The sequence below is a fragment of the Sinohyriopsis cumingii genome, chromosome 5 (assembly GCF_028554795.1).
Source record: "Sinohyriopsis cumingii isolate HCF-2022 chromosome 5, ASM2855479v2, whole genome shotgun sequence".
Lineage (NCBI taxonomy): Eukaryota > Metazoa > Mollusca > Bivalvia > Unionida > Unionidae > Sinohyriopsis > Sinohyriopsis cumingii.
The window spans coordinates 56650440-56669990 of NC_142965.1; the positions used below are offsets into that span (position 1 = coordinate 56650440).

Below are 19551 nucleotides of genomic sequence, written 5' to 3' on the forward strand. Positions count from 1 at the left end.
GTATTCAACTTGTGCTTGTTGCCGCGCTTGTAATTTTTGTCTTACAGAATCTCTCACAAGAAGAAATTTTTTGATTGCTTCTAGTCGCTCTCGAGCTAGTCTAGCGGAATGTGCTTCACCGATGTTGGCCATTATTTGTTACGGAAATTTTTAATTGAGCAGCAGGGGAGGGAGACGACAACGAATTTGGTTCATTTTTTTTAATCGAAGCGCCATTGATAGGTTTTTCAACCAGAAACCATATTTAGACTAACTCGGGAGGACCTCCTGGGGAGGTTTCTCCCTCCAAAGGTTCCTCTTGAAACGTAGTCGACGGTTTATTTCCGGTTGAAACCCTTTTTTTTGGAGGGTTTATTTCGCCATTTGGAACCTTCTAAATTTTGTAGGATTGGCCCCCCCCCCCCCCCCCCCGCTGCTTTCCTTGACCAATTGATACTAGTCATCATTCAATTGATAACAAAGTCAAAATGTTTCAATTCCATTTGACCAAATGCTGAATTTGAAGTAAGCTTTAACATAGTTTTCTGTACATTTTTAGTTACGATTATTTAAAAAATTCACTGAATAAAATATATTGTAACCGTCATTTGAACGAAATATGGGTACCAAAAGTGATTGTCTCATACCTGTATTACAAACTCTGTGTTGATCATTTACAAAAGAATATGATTTGTCTATATTTATTATTTACTGGCAACCAGTGTTTCGAAGCCATACAAGATCACAAACAATACATAACTGGATCCGAAACTGACATTATTTTGCGAAGCCATACAAAATCACAAAGAAAACAAAATTTGGTCCGAAAACGACATTGTTTTACAAAGCCTTACAAGATCAGTGGTAAAGCCGTCTTTGTTATGGGCCGACTCCGTAATGGGCCGAGTATGTTCTGGGGAAATTTCTTAATTAAATTTATATGGGCCGAATCTGTAATGGGCCGACTTCGTTATGGACCGACTCCGTTATGGGCCAAGATCTTGTTACCGAGGTCGGAACACGTGTTAACTTTAGTCACGCATTTCAGAAGGTTACCGAAATAAACCGCATGAAAAAGGAAGTAAACGTGTGGTTCAAGCGATTGAACAAATGAATAAAATAACCTAAGTTGAACACAACGACACAAGAAACTGAACACAAGGTGATATGCACACATTGATTAGATAAACAAATCGATGCGGTCACGGAAAATATGTACTGTCACGTATCGCAACTGTCGGCCTGACTAAATACTATTTACGTCCATATTATCGGAACTTGGAAGTATTTCGGGCATATACGCCCATAGTCCAGTCCTACATGCAAGACATAGCACATGTTGATTTTGTTTAGGTGATATACAAAAACATAACTATCAGCGTCAGGTCTTACATGTAGGACTAGCCCATAGTCAAACGCTGTATTATCGCGGGCTACTTGTGATACAGGAACAGTGGCAGTTCGTGTAGAAGCTACTGGACGTTCCGCTTATAATCGGAAGTTAATGTAATGCTTATCAACATTTATCAGGGGACGACTCGTGTGATACGTCTGACGTCGTAGAACTAGGGACGACTAATCACGCAAAGACTAACAAAAAAAAAAAAAAGAACCAAATAAAAATACCCCACCCTCGAACAAAAAAAACAACCACAAGGATACTCAAATTCAGTGTTGCAGTTGAAATCTGTTCACACAATGAGTATAAATAATTGTATTAATCTGAAATACCCAAAAATAGAATATTTGAACTCCAAGAAATGTTTTTAAGCTGATTACGTAGTCTCGCACAGAGACGAAGGAGTTATCGTTCCTGCATCTGTACTCTAAGAGCATTCAGTTGCATATGGATATTTTGTTTATCGTTTCATATAATTGTACAAATGTATCATAGGATAGCTGAAGATGTTTTGTGACAGTCTTGGGGTGTCTTGAGGTCTTTAGACAGATTGCATTTATCAATATTGATCACATGATTTTCACCCCATTGGCTCGCAGGGGAGTATCTGTCCTGGAAGCAAGGGATGGGGGTTCTAACCTGTAACAATATAGCACTATGCTATATTGTTACAGGTTAGAACCCCCATCCCTTGATTCAAAGACAGATACTCAAAATTTTCTTTGTAACGAACCCCTGTGATTGGATTGACACTGCCCTTGAGCAAGATTGAATGATTGTGGGTGATTGTAATGTCGTAGCAAAGACTTAGAAAAATGGTGCTCAGCATTAAGAGGTTAGTGGTCAGCCTGCTGTTAGTGTGATGTGCCAAGGTGTGATATGTCTACAGCATGATGCCCTAGTACTAGACACTATAAACTGCCACAAGGGAGATATTGTAGTGATATGACTGAAAAATTGTTAAAGCTACATTAAAATTCCAAATCACACTCACACCAAGCTCCATATTGATTTAGACTGCCTAAAACTATGTCAACAAAATGTTTCATGATACTTTATTGAAGGAAAAAGAACACAACTATTACCAAAATTTAAGACATGTCTACATACATGTACCATCCCCACCCATCTGTACTGAATTGGGGGCCCCGAGTGGCCGAGTGGTCTAAAGCGCTCTTCGTTACGGATCACTGCCATCTCACCTCTGTCTGCGGCGGTTCGAGTCTAAGATTCAGCCAATGTGGGTATGTGAGAAAACTTGCCAGTAGCTTCTCGAGGGTCGGTGGTTCTTTCCGGGGTTTTCCCGGGTTCTTCCTCCACCATTAATACTGGCCGCCATGTATAGCCTATCGTGTGCTGAAAAATGGCGTTAAACCCCACAATAACAATAACATAACTGTACTGAATTGTGCTTTACCAATAGCCTTTATTAGTGAATTTTAATGACTGCATTACAATATTGTGAAAAACTATTAAGATCACTTTACAAAATGTTAAACTATTTGATTAATTCATCGGGGCCCCAAGTGGTCTTAAGTGCTCTCTGTTACGGATCACTGCCATCTCACTGCTTTCTGCGTCGGTTCAAGTCTCAAATTCAGCCAATGTGGTTATGTGAGAAAGCTTGCCAGTAGCTTCTTGTGGGTTGGTGGTTCTTTCCGGGGGTTTTCCTGGGTTCTTCCTCCATCATTAATACTGGCCGCCATGTATAGCCTATCGTGTGCAGAAAAATGGCGTTAAACCCAACAACAACAACAACAACAACATTAATTCATCACCTGTTCATTGAAAAATGTTTTAAAACTCTAAAACATTTGTGATTTTTCTAAACATGTCAAAAAGTTTTTTCTTTTCTAGAAGTTCATCCATGGTTCATGCACTGAAATAAAGGCCAGATAATGTAAGGTTTGGATGTGACAATTGGGCCAAGGTGTAGAAAAGTACGAAAATTAGCACAAGGTATAAAATCAGTCACCAGTCATATCTTTTTATTATTGCAATTGCTTGCATCTCTAATATATTTTATTGCTTTCAGACACATATTCAATGCAATAAAAAATCTTAAAATAATGATGAGAAAGTATCAAAATTGAAACAAAATTGCATTTGTAAAAATAATTATAAAGCAATTTTGTTAAAAATTGAATCAAATGTAAAGAGATGGTGCATTTTTAAAAAGGTTTTCAGGCTATTTTACAAAAATGATTTTTTCACCCTTATGTTATTCTTTGAAGAATTTCTTACTTTAAATTTTTTCTTGGACTTAATTTTTCTAAAATGATTTAAGTATATATTTTTAGATGGCCTTTACATCTCAGAAATCTTGAATGTTGGCTTCTTACTAATAAATGTCTGAGGAAAATTTTGGAGTCATGCTGGGTAGTCAAAAAGGTTTGCCATTTGGTATTTTGAAAGTCATCCTGGATAGTCCAAGAAATTTCCCCAAGGGAATTTTGGGAATCTCCTGAGTAGTCAAAGACCTTTTTATTTTCTTATTCGTCTATAAGACATTATGCATCCATCAATCAGAACCATTCTGGGTGTGGTTGTGACAGCCCCTAATGCAGTTGCTTTTGCAAATGTGGAGGCAGCAGCTGCCAACAATGCTAGAATGACCACAAGGAATGGAAATATTCCAATGTCGTGTTTCATCATAGTGACATAAAAGTTATACTGCGGTGATGATGTTTGGCTACTTCAAACTCTTGCACCTCAATGGGGTGGTCCTAGATAACTTGACCAGTGAAAGTTTGACATGAACTCTGGTATATTTTCTCACTGAGACTGAGATCTTTTTGAGCTGACCTGGGCAAAACGTTAGAAGGTTACACAGATGTGAGATTTTATTTTAAATATTACAGGTTCAATTACAACTGCGAATTTTCCCTTGGCACATCAATGACTCTCATTCAGACACTCTATCACAGTAACAATGTAGTCTCTTCAGAGAGAATCATGGCAATACGTCCTAATGTACACATGCATTCAAGTATATGTCTGCCACAGACTGCTTAACTAAGTCTGCATGCTCGAGAAAAAAGTAAAAAATCGGGTACACCATAGTAAAGTCTTTTTGGGTAATCTGCAAGCTTGTGTCATCATTTTGGTCTCAGCCCATGTACTTCAACAGCTGATGATACACACGTGCAACTTAATTACTTTGATGGTCAGCAAAAGGACTTTGGTGTATTTTTGGTGACTGTTTAAGCTCAACAAGATTTCAGTCGCTGCCTATTTGTGTCCAACAATATAAAATGCCTTGGAGTATTTGCATATCTCAGCTTTGAATTTTGCTCAGACTTATAAATGACATAAGAAAATGTCAGATATTCAGGCTGCAGATGTAATAATGGACACAAAGCTAGATATTATGTATATTATTTTCTAGATATTATGTATATTATTTTCCATCTTTAATAAACAAACATTCCGTATAGGAATTGTTGTTTAGACAAATATAACTGTGATGAGAAAGTAGGCATAGTCCCTTTTGTCTTTGAATCTACCAAACCATGCGCTTTATTTGACATCGTGCCATCATAAATGGATAGCATTTAGTTGTTGTACAATAAACACTGCTAAATGTAGAAAATGTCAGCTATTTTTCCAGTTCCTGCCAGTATTTCATAACTTATAACAAAAATGTTGCATCCAAGGACAGGTGAATAATAATTTGATGATTTATTTCATTCTGAGGATCTCAGCATGATTTTGAATGTGTATAATTTTGCTTTATTGGTTGCTTTGTAACATTCATGACCATTCTCTTAATGAGAAACTGAGTATTATGATGGTGGTCAATCATGAGACTAGTTGTCATTGAAAATCAAGTCATGCATTATTTATTTGCATTGAGTAATAATTAGCAATATAAATAATACCAAGATAAATACAAAATCCCAAATATTCTGCATTAGTTTCTTTTTGTGCAATATTTTAGTGTTTTCCAAACCTTAGTTGCATAAAATATCATAACCCATTAAGGCAAACTGTGATATCATTCTCATCTGAGGGACATCTGCATGCAATATTAATTGTAAATACACAAATTTACCCTGATAGGGTATCTCCAGATTTTTTCTCTCAAGAATTATTTGAACTGAATATTTTTTCACTCATGACCTTTACTATTCCACTCATGACCTTCATCTCATGACCTTTACTACTCAGATACTGTAATAATTCAATTACACAATCAATTTTTTAACAGCTTAATTTTTCTCCAGAGGACAAGCTTGATTTGTTGATTTGGGGGATTTCCACCTATTTCGTCTCACCAATTGGAGCCCTGTCTGTCGTTGACCGTGATGGAAACAGCCGTTACAGATGATGGTATCTCAGTGCTCAAAATAGGTACACACATGTTCTCTCTTGTCATGCTCATACAGACGTATTGGATGTATAATTGTAGAATTTCAAGTGCTAAGAATTTCACTTAATGGAGGATTCTGTCAGTTTGTTAAAACATTGCAATGCAATGATTCCAATATTTTTTTCTATAATTCTATTATTTGTTAATTGAAGAGATGTTTAGCTTTACTATTCAAACATCAGATGAACTTATGGGATTAGCTTTTGTCCATTCTCTCCATCCTTTAGCACAAGTTTGTTATCACTACTTTTCCTTGACTTCTTGGAGGATTGCCATGAACTTTATACACACATGCATCCCATGGTCTAAATATTCATAAATAAAACGGTGCCACTCGGACATCTAATACGGCCTTTGTCTTTAAATTTTGTTATTGCTTGTCCCGAATATATGGTCATATCAACATGGGATTTACACTAAAAGACTTATGATGTCTAAATAAAAATGGGGTCAATCTGATGCCACTGCAACACACATCTTGAAAATCTTGATATAGCTATTCCTTCTGAACAAATAGTCATATAACCATGGGTTTTTCACAAGATGAAACTCGTTTGTCCTAAATGAAAATGATGCCACTTACATATCAAACATCATTTGCCACTTTTACCATCTTGAAAACCTTGTTATTGCTATACCTTCTCAATAAATGGTTGAATCAGCATGGGCTTTTACTCAAACACTTCTTATGATGTCTAGTTGGTCCTGAGCATTATTATGATGTCTAGTTGGTCCTAAGTACTTCTTATGATGTCTAGTTGGTCCTGAGCATTATTATGATGTCTAGTTGGTCCTAAGTACTTCATATTATGTCTATCTAGTTGGTCCTAAGCAATTCTTATGATGTCTAGTTGGTCCTAAGCACTTCTTATGATGTCTATTTAGTTGGTCCTAAGCATTATTATGATGTCTAGTTGGTCCTAAGCACTTCTTATGAAGTCTAGTTGGTCCTAAGCACTTCTTTTGATGTCTAGTTGCTCCTAAGTACTTTATATGATGTCTATCTAGTTGGTCCTAAGCAATTCTTATGATATCTAGTTGGTCCTAAGTAGTTCTTATGATGTCTAGTTGGTCCTAAGCATTATTATGATGTCTGGTTGCTCCTAAGAACTTCATATGATGTCTATCTAGTTGGTCCTAAGCAATTTTTATGATGTCCAGTTGGTACTAAGCACTTCTTATGATGTCTAGTTGGTCCTAAGCAATTTGTATCATGTTTAGTTGGTCCTAAGCACTTCGTATGATGTCTAGTTGGTCCTAAGCATTCTTATGATGTCTACTTGGTCCTAAGCACTTCTTATGATGTCTAGTTGGTTCTAAGTACTTCTTATGGTGTCTAGTTGGTCCTAAGCATTCTTATGATGTCTAGTTGGTCCTAAGCAATTCTTATGATGTCTGGTTGCTCCTAAGTGCTTCATATGATGTCTATCTAGTTGGTCGTAAGTAATTCTTATGATGTCCAGTTGGTACTAAGCACTTCTTATGATGTCTAGTTGGTCCTAAGCAATTTTTATGATGTCTAGTTGGTCCTAAGCACTTCATATGATGTCTTGTTGGTCCTAAGCATTCTTATGATGTCTACTTGGTCCTAAGCACTTCTTATGATAGCTAGTTGGTCCTATGTACTTCTTATGATGTCTAGTTGGTCCTAAGCATTCTTTTGATGTCTAGTTGTTCCTAAGCATTCTTATGATGTCTAGTTGATCCTAAGCACTTCTTATAATGTCTAGTTGGTCTGAAGTGCTTCTTATGATGTCTAGTTGGTCCTAATTAATTCTTATGATGTGTAGTATTTCCTAAGCACTTCTTATGATATCTAGTTGGTCCTAAGCACTTCTTATGATGTCTAGTTGTTCCTAAGCATTCTTATGATGTCTAGTTGATCCTAAGCACTTCTTATAATGTCTAGTTGGTCTGAAGTGCTTCTTATGATGTCTAGTTGGTCCTAATCAATTCTTATGATGTGTAGTATTTCCTAAGCACTTCTTATGATATCTAGTTGGTACTAAGCACTTCTTATGATGTCTAGTTGGTCCTAAGCACTTCTTATGATGTCTAGTTGGTCCTAAGCAATTCTTATGATGTCTAGTTGGTCCTAAGCAATTCTTATGATGTCTAGTTGGTCCTAAGCACTTCTTATGATGTTAGTTGGTCCTAAGCACTTCATATGACGTCTAGTTGGTCCTAAGCAATTCTTATGATGTCTAGTTGTCCTAAGCAATTCTTATGATGTCTAGTTGGTCCTAAGCAATTATTATGATATCTAGTTTGTCCTAAGCAATTATTATGATATCTAGTTGGTCCTAAACGCTTCTTATGATGTCTAGTTGGTCCTAAGCAAATCTTATGATGTCTAGCTGGTGCTGAGCAAACTCAGTGCTGCTCAGATATCTGGTAAGGCCACTGAAGCAGCCATATTGAAAATCTTATTGTTGCCTCTTCTCCAGAATAAAGGATCATATCTGCTTGGGGTTTCCATGGAAAGATTTCTTATTTTGTTGGTTGTAAATGAACATGGTACTAATCTGAACTCCAGTGTGGCTGCCCTGGGCCATATCAAAGATCTGCTCTTAAATGGATAGTTGTATCTATATTATGCTTTTACCAGAAGATTTTGTATTTTGTCTTGATGTTCATTAGTGGAAATGGTGTGAATGTGATATCCAATACATGATTCTATAAAAGCTTGTAATTGTTACTCTTCCATAATAGAAAGACATCAGCATGGGGCTTTTTACCAGAAGACTTCTTATAATGTTTTGTTGGTCCTAATATAAAAGGGTTCTGATCTGACATACACCATGGCCACCATAGCAGCAATCTTCAAAACCCTGTTATCACTAGTCCTGAGTTCTTATGGTGTCTAGTTGGTTTTAAGTGAAAACCATGCCATTTAACCTTCAGTTTAACCAGATTCATGGTGTCTAACCCTCACTATAGCCATATTCATGGTGTCTAGTTAGTTATAAGTGAAAATCATGCCATTTAACCCTCAGTATAACCAGAATCTTGGTGTCCAGTTGGTTTTAAGTGACAATCATACAGATTAAGTCTCAATATAACCAGAGTCATGGTGTCTAGATGGTTTTAAGTGAAAATCATACAGATTAAGTCTCCGTATAACCAGATTCATGGTGTCTAGTTGGTTTTAAGTGCAAATCATACAGATTAACCCTCCATATAACCAGATTAATGGTGTCTAGCCCTCAGTATAGTCATATTCATGGTGTTAAGTGAAAATCATGCAGATTAACCCTCATATAACCAGATTCATGGTGTTTAGTTGGTTATAAGTGAAAATCATACAGATTAACCCTCAGTATAACCAGATTCGTGGTGTCTAGTTGGTTATAAGTGAAAATCATGCAGATTAACCCTCCATATAACCAGATTCATGGTGTCTAACCCTCCATATAACCAGATTCATGGTGTCTAGTTGGTTTTAAGTGAAAGTCATGCAGATTAAGTCTCAGTATAACCAGATTTGTGGTGTCTAACCCTCAGTATAGCCATATTCATGGTGTCTAGTTGGTTTTAAGCAAAAATCATACAGATTAATCCTCAGTACAGTAAGATTCATGGTCTTTAGTTGGTTTTAAGTGAAAATCATACAGATTAACTCTCATTATAGCCAGATTCATGGTGTCTAGTTGGTTTTAAGTGAAAATCATACAGATTAAGTCTCAGTATAACCAGATTTGTGGTGTCTAACCCTCAGTATAGCCATATTCATGGTGTCTAGTTGGTTTTAAGTGAAAATCATACAGGTTAACCCTCAGTACAGGAAGATTCATGGTGTTTAGTTGGTTTTAAGTGAAAATCATACAGATTGACTCTCATTATAGCCAGATTCATGGTGTCCAGTTGGTTTTAAATGAAAATCATACAGATTAACTCTCATTATAGCCTGATTCATGGTGTCCAGTTGGTTTTAAGTGAAAATCATACAGATTAACCTCATTATAGCCAGATTCATGGTGTCTAGTTGGTTTTAAGTGAAAATCATACAGATTAAGTCTCAGTATTGCCAGATTCATGGTGTCTAGTTGGTTTTAAATGAATATCATACAGATTAACCCTCCATATAACCAGATTCATGGTGTCTAGTTGGTTTTAAGTGGAAATCATACAGATTAACCCTCAGTACAGGAAGATTCATGGTGTTTAGTTGGTTTTAAGTGAAAATCATACAGATTAACTCTCATTATAGCCAGATTCATGGTGTCCAGTTGGTTTTAAGTGAAAATCATACAGATTAACCTCATTATAGCCAGATTCATGGTGTCTAGTTGGTTTTAAGTGAAAATCATACAGATTAAGTCTCAGTATAGCCAGATTCATGGTGTCTAGTTGGTTTTAAATGAATATCATACAGATTAACCCTCCATATAACCAGATTCATGGTGTCTAGTTGGTTTTAAGTGAAAATCATACAGATTAACCCTCAGTACAGGAAGATTCATGGTGTTTAGTTGGTTTTAAGTGAAAATCATACAGATTAACTCTCATTATAGCCAGATTCATGGTGTCCAGTTGGTTTTAAGTGAAAATCATACAGATTAACTCTCATTATAGCCAGATTCATGGTGTCTAGTTGGTTTTAAGTGAAACTCCATACAGATTAACCTCATTATTGCCAGATTCATGGTGTCCAGTTGGTTTTAAATGAAAATCATACAGATTAAGTCTCAGTATAACCAGATTTGTGGTGTCTAACCCTCAGTATAGCCATATTCATGGTGTCTAGTTGGTTTTAAGTGAAAATCATACAGATTAACCCTCAGTACAGGAAGATTCATGGTGTTTAGTTGGTTTTAAGTGAAAATCATACAGATTAACTCTCATTATAGCCAGATTCATGGTGTCCAGTTGGTTTTAAGTGAACATCATATAGATTAAGTCTCAGTATAGCCAGATTCATGGTGTCTAGTTGGTTTTAAGTGAAAATCATACAGATTAAGTCTCAGTATAGCCAGATTCATGGTGTCCAGTTGGTTATAAGTGAATATCATACAGATTAACCCTCCATATAACCAGATTCATGGTGTCTAGTTGGTTTTAAGTGCAAATCATGCAGATTAAGTCTCAGTATAACCAGATTCATGGTGTCTAGTTGGTTTTAAGTGAAAATCGTACAGATTAACTCTCATTATAGCCAGATTCATGGTGTCTAGTTGGTTTTAAGTGAAAATCATACAGATTAAGTCTCAGTATAGCCAGATTCATGGTGTCTAGTTGGTTTTAAGTGAAAATCGTACAGATTAACTCTCATTATAGCCAGATTCATGGTGTCTAGTTGGTTTTAAGTGAAAATCATACAGATTAAGTCTCAGTATAGCCAGATTCATGGTGTCTAGTTGGTTTTAAGTGAAAGTCGTACAGATTAACTCTCATTATAGCCAGATTCATGGTGTCTAGTTGGTTTTAAGTGAAAATCATACAGATTAACTCTCATTATAGCCAGATTCATGGTGTCTAGTTGGTTTTAAGTGAAAATCATACAGATTAAGTCTCAGTATAGCCAGATTCATGGTGTCTAGTTGGTTTTAAGTGAAAATCGTACAGATTAACTCTCATTATAGCCAGATTCATGGTGTCTAGTTGGTTTTAAGTGAAAATCATACAGATTAACTCTCATTATAGCCTGATTCATGGTGTCTAGTTGGTTTTAAGTGAAAATCATACAGATTAAGTCTCAGTATAGCCAGATTCATGGTGTCCAGTTGGTTATAAGTGAATATCATACAGATTAACCCTCCATATAACCAGATTCATGGTGTCTAGTTGGTTTTAAGTGAAAATCATGCAGATTAAGTCTCAGTATAACCAGATTCATGGTGTCTAGTTGGTTTTAAGTGAAAATCATACAGATTAACCCTCCTTATAACCAGATTCATGGTGTTTAGTTGGTTTTAAGTGAAAATCATACAGATTAAGTCTCAGTATAACCAGATTCATGGTGTCTAGTTGGTTTTAGGTGAAAATCATACAGATTAACCCTCCATATAACCAGATTCATGGTGTCTAGTTGGTTTTAAGTGAAAATCATACAGATTAACCCACCTTATAACCAGATTCATGGTGTCTAGTTGGTTTTAAGTGAAAATCATGCAGATTAAGTCTCAGTATAACCAGATTCATGGTGTCTAGTTGGTTTTAAGTGAAAATCATACAGATTAACCCTCCTTATAACCAGATTCATGGTGTCTAGTTGGTTTTAAGTGAAAATCATACAGATTAAGTCTCAGTATAACCAGATTCATGGTGTCTAGTTGGTTTTAAGTGAAAATCATACAGATTAACCCTCCATATAACCAGATTCATGGTGTTTAGTTGGTTTTAAGTGAAAATCATACAGATTAACCTCATTATAACCAGATTCATGGTCATCTTGAAAATATCATTATCTCCACTCCTCACTAAATGGATGTCTCCACTCCTCACTAAATTGATGTCCATATCAAAGTAAGATTTTCACTAATAGATTTCATATGATTCATAGTTGGTCTTCGATGAAAATGATGCCTCATTTACAACCAGTATTGCTGCCATGACAGTTATGATGAAAATCTTACTGTTGCTGTTACTGTTCATCAATGGCCATATTGACATGTGTTTTCTCAGAAAGATTTCTAATGTCTACTTTACCCTCAATGAATATGGTGCCAACCTGACATTCACTATGTCCACAACAACATTTATTTTAAACATCACTGAAAAATATGAGAGATGTTGTAGCTCCACTAGTCAAATACCATTTGAGTCTATGGGACGGTGTGTTATCCATTATCTGCAGAGTATCAGTCCCTTGTAGGGACTTTTGTTTTAGCTCCACTAGTCAATGATCATTTGAGTCTATTGGACGGTCTGTTGTCCAGTATCTATAGAGCATCAGTCCCTTGTAGGGACTTTTGTTTTAGCTCCACTAGTCAATGACCATTTGAGTATATTGGACGGTCTGTTGTCCAGTATCAGCAGAGTATCAGTCCCTTGTAGGGACTTTTGTTTTAGCTCCACTAGTCAATGACCATTTGAGTCTATTGGATGATCTGTTGTCCAGTATCTATAGAGCATCAGTCCCTTGGAGGGACTTTTGTTTTAGCTCCACTAGTCAATGACCATTTGAGTCTATTGGACGGTCTGTTGTCCAGTATCAGCAGAGTATCAGTCCCTTGTAGGGACTTTTGTTTTAGCTCCACTAGTCAATGACCATTTGAGTCTATTGGATGGTCTGTTGTCCAGTATCTATAGAGCATCAGTCCCTTGGAGGGACTTTTGTTTTAGCTCCACTAGTCAATGACCATTTGAGTCTATGGGATGATCTGTTGTCCAGCATCTGCAGAGTATGAGTCCCTTGTAGGGACTTTCGTTTAGCTCCACTAGTCAATGACCATCTGAGGCTGTGGGATGATCTGTTGTCCAGTATCTGCTGAGTATCAGTCCCTTGTAGGGACGTTTGTTTTAGCTCCACTAGTCAGTGACCATTTGAGTCTATGGGATGATCTGTTGTCCAGTATCTGCAGAGCATCAGTCCCTTGCAGGGACTTTTGTTTTAGTTCCACTAGTCATTGATCATCTGAGTCTAATTGATGGTCTGTTGTCCAGTATCTGCAGAGCATCAGTCCCTTGTTGGGACTTTTGTTTTAGTTCCACTAGTCAATGACCATTTGAGTCTATGGGACGGTGTGTTATCCATTATCTGCAGAGCATCAGTCCCTTGTTGGGACTTTTGTTTTAGCTCCACTAGTCAAATACCATTTGAGTCTACTGGATGGTCTGTTGTCCATCCATTAGTATGAGTTCTTGATTGCTACTCCTCCCAAAATACATTGAGGATTGTCATTAAGCTTTATATGTACATACATCTTATGGTCTTGTTATTCCTAAATGGTACTGCTAGTACATCCACCATTATGCTGTCAGAATAAAAAAGGAATTTCTTGCTTGTCCTTTTTAAAGGAAGTTTAAACTTTGTACACACAATATCAAGTTTAATAAGAAGAAGCACAAGAAGTTGTAAAGTGAATCATGTTGTACTAGTAAATGTACTAGTAACAATACTACATAGTTGATTCCCAAATATATGCATTAACAATACCCTATTTTCCCACCACTGATTTTGTGATCTCTAAAACCTGATGTAGCAATAATACTACATAGCTCTCCACCAAACCCATGTAGTAACAATACCCTATTTCTAGGCACTGATTTGTTTTCTTCAAAATCTGATGTAGTAACAATGCTACATAGCCTTCCACCAAACCCATGTAGTAACAATACCCTATTTCTAGGCATTGATTTGTTTTCTTCAAATTAGGATGTAGTAACAATACTACATGGCTCTACACCAAACCCATGTAGTAACAATACCCTATTTCTAGGCACTGATTTTGTGATCTCCAAAGCCTGATGTAGTAACAATACTACATGGCTCTCCACCAAACCCATGTAGTAATATTACCCTATTTCTAGGCACTGATTTTGTGATCTCCAAAGTCTGATGTAGTAACAATACTACATGGCTATCCCCCAAACACATGTAGTAACAATACCCTATTTCCAGTCACTGATTTTGTGATCTCCAAAGCCTGATGTAGTAACAATACTACATGGCTATCCCCCAAACACATGTAGTAACAATACCCTATTTCCAGTCACTGATTTTGTGATCTCCAAAGCCTGATGTAGTAACAATACTACATAGCTCTCTGCCATACCCATGTAGTAACAATACACTATTTCTAGGGCACTGGTTTTGTGATTTCCAAGCCTGATGTAGTAACAATACTACATAGCCTTCCACCAACTCCATGTAGTAACAATACCCTATTTCTAGGCACTGATTTTGTGATCTCAAAGCCTGATGTAGTAACAATACTACATAGCTCTCCACCAAACCCATGTAGTAATATTACCCTGTTTCCATGTGACATTGTAAAGCAGAGTCTGTGATCTCCAAAATATGATGTAGTAACATGCTACATTGTCAGTCACCAAATTTGTGTAGTAAGATTACTTTATTTCTAGGTAACATTGTAAAACTGATTGTGTTTATCTCCAAAACTTGATGTAGAGATAATACTACATTGTTCATTCATTTGTATTACCCTATTTCCATTTAACAGTGTAACACTAACTTATTTGATTTGCAAAACCTGGTGTAGTAAAAATACTACATCGTTAATTCCAAAGCACAAGTAGCAACATTACCCTATTTCCATGGTAACAGTATAACATTCATTTGGTTATTTAAAATATCTGATGTAAGATTACTAGATCTGTGCCTCACACTGCCTTCAGAATATAAAAAAATGATGTGTTGTTATTTCTATATGACTTGAACTTTGTGTTTAATATTAGTTGTAAATGCTTTTTATATTCTTATATTACTCTACTGATTATCAAATGTACTACCCTCCCAAGTGGAGACTGCCCATGGTAACCGCTCCGGTGGCCTAGTGGTTAGAGCATCCGCCTTCGGATGCTGGAAGTCATGGGTTCGATCCCCAGCCGAGTCAAACCAGAGACTTAAAAAATGGTACTAACAGCTGCCTCGCTTGGCATTCAGCATTAAAAGGTTAGTGTTAGGACTGGTCGTCCTGGTGTCAGGATAATGTGACTGGGTGGGACATCATGCAACATGTCTGCGGCATGATGCCCCAGTGCTAGACATCACCATAAACTACCACATTGCAGACATCGTAGCGATATGACTGAAAAATTGTTAAAGCTACATTAAAAATCAAAAATCACATCACATCACATCACATCACATCACATCACTGCCCATAGTAGTAATAATAGAATCCATCATATGCCTCTGTGTAGACTATGAACATTCCATCCTTGGCTCAGAATTTAAAGTGGTACACAAAGCTGTGCTGAGTGTTTGATGCAGATCTGTAATCCCAAGGGGAAAATTTCTATCCCAGATCAAAGCACAACGATTATTATTTTCTGACACATTTTAATCAAAATGGGAGTCCATGTCAAAAAGGCATACTGTTAATATTGCAGCAACTTTGAAACTTTCCTTACCTAATGATAGAGCTTAAAAAGTTAGATTTACACTGAACTATTCAGTGGAAACTTTCAGTGATGTTCATTTTAGCTTTCAAAGAACACAAAACAATAATTAAAATTTGTTATAGCAATGCCAATACACAGTGTCTGAATTGTGTATGACATAGCAATGATACACATATGAAGAGGTCACAAAAATAAGTCCACTTTTATTGATAAGATTAATCCAGATGGACAAAAATAATGACATAGTTCTCATTCAACTTTGAGGTACAATTGATTTACCCTTCAGAAAAGATACAATAAGAATGTATATTTTATAAACAAAACAACAATTACAACAGCAGCTTTTTCAGCTTAAAATGCTTGTTTTGACTATTGGGAAAATATGTTCAGGTGATGATGCAAATCAAGACATATTTGATATTTTGTGTGCTCCCTGTAAATGTGTCTATGAAGGTGATAATATCACTATATTGCCAAACATACTTTACTTAAGTAAATATGTCTTTACTTGCATAAAGTTTCTTATATACCTGTCTTTGTGGACTTTATTTGTCTCTTGTAAATTAAAAATGAGAAATATATTGTCCTCGTCAATTACTAATTTTCATTCTAGTTCCTCTAAACAGGGGAATGTACTCACAAAACATTTCATCCATTTGCTTTAAGATTAGAGTTAAGGATGATTTTTGGTGACAATTTTTGGGACCTGCACAATGATGGCCTAATCGTGCCATTACTACATCAGCACTATAATCTCACTCATTACATCAGTGAAGTGTAGCATTAGAAATTATTGAGGATTGAAACATTACTATGGTGCAATTATATCAGCGCTGTGACCACACTCATTACATCAGAGAAGTGTAACATTAGAACTATCAAGGAATTTAAACATTACTACAGTCTAATTATATCAGCACTGTGACCTCACTCATTACATCAGTGAAGTGTAGCATTAGAAATTATTGAGGATTGAAACATTACTATGGTGCAATTATATCAGCGCTGTGACCTCACTCATTACATCAGAGAAGTGTAACATTAGAACTATCAAGGAATTTAAACATTACTACAGTCTAATTATATCAGCACTGTGACCTCACTCATTACATCAGTGAAGTGTAGCATTAGAAATTATTGAGGATTGAAACATTACTATGGTGCAATTATATCAGCGCTGTGACCTCACTCATTACATCAGAGAAGTGTAACATTAGAACTATCAAGGAATTTAAACATTACTACAGTCTAATTATATCAGCACTGTGACCTCAATCATTACATCAGTGAAGTGTAGCATTAGAAATTATTGAGGATTGCAACATTACTACGGTGCAATTATATCAGCGCTGTGACCTCACTCATTACATCAGAGAAGTGTAACATTAGAACTATCAAGGAATTTAAACATTACTACAGTCTAATTATATCAGCACTGTGACCTCACTCATTACATCAGTGAAGTATAACATTAGAAATTATTGAGGATTGAAACATTACTATGGTGCAATTATATCAGCGCTGTGACCTCACTCATTACATCAGAGAAGTGTAACATTAGAACTATCAAGGAATTTAAACATTACTACAGTCTAATTATATCAGCACTGTGACCTCAATCATTACATCAGTGAAGTGTAGCATTAGAAACTATTGAGGATTGCAACATTACTACGGTGCAATTATATCAGCGCTGTGACCTCACTCATTACATCAGAGAAGTGTAACATTAGAACTATCAAGGAATTTAAACATTACTACAGTCTAATTATATCAGCACTGTGACCTCACTCATTACATCAGTGAAGTGTAACATTAGAAATTATTGAGGAATTTAAACATTACTATGGTGCAATTATATCAGCGCTGTGACCTCATTACATCAATGAAGTGTAACATTAGAAACATTGAGAATTGGCACATAACTACATGCAATTATATCAGTACTGTGACGTCACTCATTACATCAGTGAAGTGTAGCATTAGAAATTATTGGGTAATTTAAACATTATTATGGTGTAATTAGAAATACGTTTGCCTTATAGATAATTAAAATGAAATACCAAAATGCCAATACTCCAGAGAAATGCATTGTTTGTAAAATAACCTGTTTTTTAATTATCTGACATTTATGACCTGCCAAAAATGAGCTCCACCATCTTCCTAGTTTAGTTATAAAGTTTCAGTTTTAATGGAAATGACATAGTGAGCAAATGTACACATCATGCATGTGTATTTTATTTCATGTATGAAATGGTAAGATTTGCTAGAAAAAGTTTGCAAATTTTGAATACATTTTAATGTATCAAAATGATTTAGAACAAAATTGTTTACTTTACTGTACTTTGCTCCCTAATTAGCTCACCTTACAAAGTACAGGCAATTTATTGTACTGTCTTCAGCGTCAGCATTGGTATTTGAACATTCATACATTATACACTGTCACTGAATAACGTCTTCTAGACTTTCTAGGTTCCAAGCAACAGTTAAGATTGGGTTTCATAGCACCTACCTGCCCTCCCCCCAGGGGGAGGCTAGATTTGTATGTTTTTGCTCATTGGTTCTACATTCTTGGTTAAGATATTTTGTTTTTTCTTCAGTCTTTTTGCACTCTATAGAAATACTCTTTTATATAGAATTATAAAACTTAGTGTAGGGATGTATCGTGATAAGTATGAAACACTTATTAAATACATAGTCACTATGACCTATATTTTAGACTTCACTTAGGTTAAATTTTTTTATTTAAATTTATTTCTCAAGAACTAAGTTAGAAATGTCTGGACTCCTATTTAAATAAAAATGTTGATCGTTCTCTATCTTTTTCCTAGCAAGCTCATGATCAGATTTGATAATTTTTATTATCTGATACTGAACTCAATTTGTGTTTTGGTCAGATTGGTTCAAGAACTTAGACACCGAGGTATCCTTTATATTATGCATTTCCCTGATGCATTCTTTTATTCTCACTTGGAATTCCCTTTTAGTTCCACCTACATATTTGCCGTAGAGAGGTGTCTTCTGTACAGCAACATTTTAACATCTCCATTTCCTGCAACAACACAATAATATTACAATTTAGGTTTACGATTCTTATGCTAATGATGAGATAAAATGATCAGAAGGAAGGAAGATGTCAAGAAACATGACACAAGAAACACTAAGTTCAATGGATGCCTCATCAGTTGGACCTATAAGTGGAGTTATGATGGATACTGATACAGTTGTGACCCAATCTGTCTCTGATATTATCAGAACTATACAGAAGTCTTCTCTTGTGACCGATACTACCGGTGCTTTGAGGACTTAACTGGAACCTAAGCTAGTTAAGACAGTTTTACTCGATTCAGTCTGTGCCTCCCCAAAACAGCTTTGGGAAACAAATATGTCATTCAAGGATGTACTTTGACCTATATTTATTGTCATACTCATTTAGGTTAAGTTGTTGCATTTAGCCGATAAAGGTTTTTCACTTGCTCTATGCATACTATCCTATATAAAATCATGAAACTTGGAGATGCTTCTTTATGAGCACTACTTCCTCGTTTCAGTAATGGGTCAACCATACATTAATCTTCACTGACTTGGATTCAATTTTGAATTTGATGTTCATTTCTCAGGTATTGTTCGTGTTAGAGTCATAAAATTAATAATGATATGCATCTCTAATACTTTTACAACAAAAGAGTGTATGTGATTAGAATTTTTAACATAACTTTATCAATTTTTAAGTGATATCGCTATGATATCTAGAGGGCAGTTTATTTGTGAT

At 35.8% G+C, this 19551-nt stretch overlaps 1 protein-coding gene and 1 long non-coding RNA gene across 2 annotated transcripts in view; both read left to right on the forward strand.

Annotated features, from left to right (window-relative positions):
• The window catches only part of LOC149799223 (uncharacterized), a 132826-nt gene that overhangs the window by 77866 nt on the left and 35409 nt on the right, over positions 1-19551 (forward strand). The gene's annotated exons all lie outside the window — the stretch shown is intronic.
• LOC149799224 (uncharacterized) lies at positions 1034-5734 on the forward strand. Its single transcript, XR_016421112.1, has 3 exons — positions 1034-1141; positions 3236-3337; positions 5605-5734. It is a non-coding gene; the product is annotated as an uncharacterized LOC149799224 (long non-coding RNA).